Source organism: Xenopus tropicalis, chromosome 4 (assembly GCF_000004195.4).
Source record: "Xenopus tropicalis strain Nigerian chromosome 4, UCB_Xtro_10.0, whole genome shotgun sequence".
In the NCBI taxonomy this organism is placed as follows: domain Eukaryota; kingdom Metazoa; phylum Chordata; class Amphibia; order Anura; family Pipidae; genus Xenopus; species Xenopus tropicalis.
The window spans coordinates 92,501-95,000 of record NC_030680.2 but is presented as its reverse complement, the minus strand read 5'-3'; the positions used below and the strand labels follow the sequence as shown (position 1 = coordinate 95,000).

At 53.9% G+C, this 2,500-nt stretch overlaps 1 protein-coding gene across 1 annotated transcript in view; it reads right to left on the bottom strand.

The window, feature by feature from the left end:
• Positions 1-2,500, bottom strand: part of slc22a18 (solute carrier family 22 member 18) — a 45,208-nt gene that overhangs the window by 27,578 nt on the left and 15,130 nt on the right. The gene's annotated exons all lie outside the window — the stretch shown is intronic.

Below are 2,500 nucleotides of genomic sequence, written 5' to 3'. Positions count from 1 at the left end.
AAAGGAAGGCCTTACCGGCATCTCCCACTGTAGCCAACTTGTATATGGGGGAAAGGAAGGCCTTACCGGCATCTCCCACTGCAGCCAACTTGTATATGGGGGAAGGGGAAAGGAAGGCCTTACCGGCATCTCCCACTGTAGCCAACTTGTATATGGGGGAAGGGGAAAGGAAGGCCTTACCGACATCTCCCACTGTAGCCAACTTGTATATGGGGGGAAGGGGAAAGGAAGGGCCTTACCGACATCTCCCACTGTAGCCAACTTGTATATGGGGGAAGGGGAAAGGAAGGCCTTACCGACATCTCCCACTGTAGCCAACTTGTATATGGGGGAAAGGAAGGCCTTACCGGCATCTCCCACTGAAGCCAACTTGTATATGGGGGAAAGGAAGGCCTTACCGACATCTCCCACTGTAGCCAACTTGTATATGGGGGAAGGGGAAAGGAAGGCCTTACCGGCATCTCCCACTGTAGCCAACTTGTATATGGGGGAAGGGGAAAGGAAGGGCCTTACCGGCATCTCCCACTGTAGCCAACTTGTATATGGGGGAAAGGAAGGCCTTACCGACATCTCCCACTGTAGCCAACTTGTATATGGGGGAAGGGGAAAGGAAGGCCTTACCGGCATCTCCCACTGCAGCCAACTTGTATATGGGGGAAGGGGAAAGGAAGGCCTTACCGACATCTCCCACTGTAGCCAACTTGTATATGGGGGAAGGGGAAAGGAAGGCCTTACCGACATCTCCCACTGTAGCCAACTTGTATATGGGGGAAGGGAAGGAGGGCCTTACCGGCATCCCACTGTAGCCAACTGTATGGGGAAAGGAAGGCCTTACCGACATCTCCCACTGTAGCCAACTTGTATATGGGGGAAGGGGAAAGGAAGGGCCTTACCGGCATCTCCCACTGTAGCCAACTTGTATATGGGGGAAGGGGAAAGGAAGGGCCTTACCGACATCTCCCACTGTAGCCACTTGTATATGGGGGAAGGGGAAAGGAAGGGCCTTACCGACATCTCCCACTGTAGCCAACTTGTATATGGGGGAAGGGGAAAGGAAGGGCCTTACCGACATCTCCCACTGTAGCCAACTTGTATATGGGGGAAGGGGAAAGGAAGGGCCTTACCGGCATCTCCCACTGTAGCCAACTTGTATATGGGGGAAGGGGAAAGGAAGGCCTTACCGGCATCTCCCACTGTAGCCAACTTGTATATGGGGGAAAGGGGAAAGGAAGGCCTTACCGGCATCTCCCACTGTAGCCAACTTGTATATGGGGGAAGGGGAAAGGAAGGCCTTACCGGCATCTCCCACTGTAGCCAACTTGTATATGGGGGAAGGGGAAAGGAAGGCCTTACCGGCATCTCCCACTGTAGCCAACTTGTATATTGGGGGAAGGGGAAAGGAAGGCCTTACCGGCATCTCCCACTGTAGCCAACTTGTATATGGGGGAAGGGGAAAGGAAGGCCTTACCGGCATCTCCCACTGTAGCCAACTTGTATATGGGGGAAAGGAAGGCCTTACTGGCATCTCCCACTGCAGCCAACTTGTATATGGGGAAGGGGAAAAGGAAGGCCTTACCGGCATCTCCCACTGTAGCCAACTTGTATAGGGGGGAAGGGGAAAGGAAGGCCTTACCGGCATCTCCCACTGTAGCCAACTTGTATATGGGGGAAAGGAAGGCCTTACCGGCATCTCCCACTGCAGCCAACTTGTATATGGGGGAAGGGGAAAGGAAGGCCTTACCGGCATCTCCCACTGTAGCCAACTTGTATATGGGGGAAGGGGAAAGGAAGGCCTTACCGACATCTCCCACTGTAGCCAACTTGTATATGGGGGAAGGGGAAAGGAAGGGCCTTACCGACATCTCCCACTGCAGCCAACTTGTTATATGGGGGAAGGGGAAGGAAGGCGTTACCGGCATCTCCCACTGTAGCCAACTTGTATATGGGGGAAAGGAAGGCCTTACCGGCATCTCCCACTGTAGCCAACTTGTATATGGGGGAAAGGAAGGCCTTACCGGCATCTCCCACTGCAGCCAACTTGTATATGGGGGAAGGGGAAAGGAAGGCCTTACCGGCATCTCCCACTGTAGCCAACTTGTATATGGGGGAAAGGGAAAGGATGGGCCTTACCGGCATCTCCCACTGTAGCCAACTTGTATATGGGGGAAGGGGAAAGGAAGGCCTTACCGGCATCTCCCACTGTAGCCAACTTGTATATGGGGGAAAGGAAGGCCTTACCGGCATCTCCCACTGTAGCCAACTTGTATATGGGGGAAAGGAAGGCCTTACCGGCATCTCCCACTGCAGCCAACTTGTATATGGGGGGAAGGGGAAAGGAAGGCCTTACCGGCATCTCCCACTGTAGCCAACTTGTATATGGGGGAAAGGGAAAGGATGGGCCTTACCGGCATCTCCCACTGTAGCCAACTTGTATATGGGGGAAAGGGAAAGGATGGGCCTTACCGGCATCTCCCACTGTAGCCAACTTGTATATGGGGGA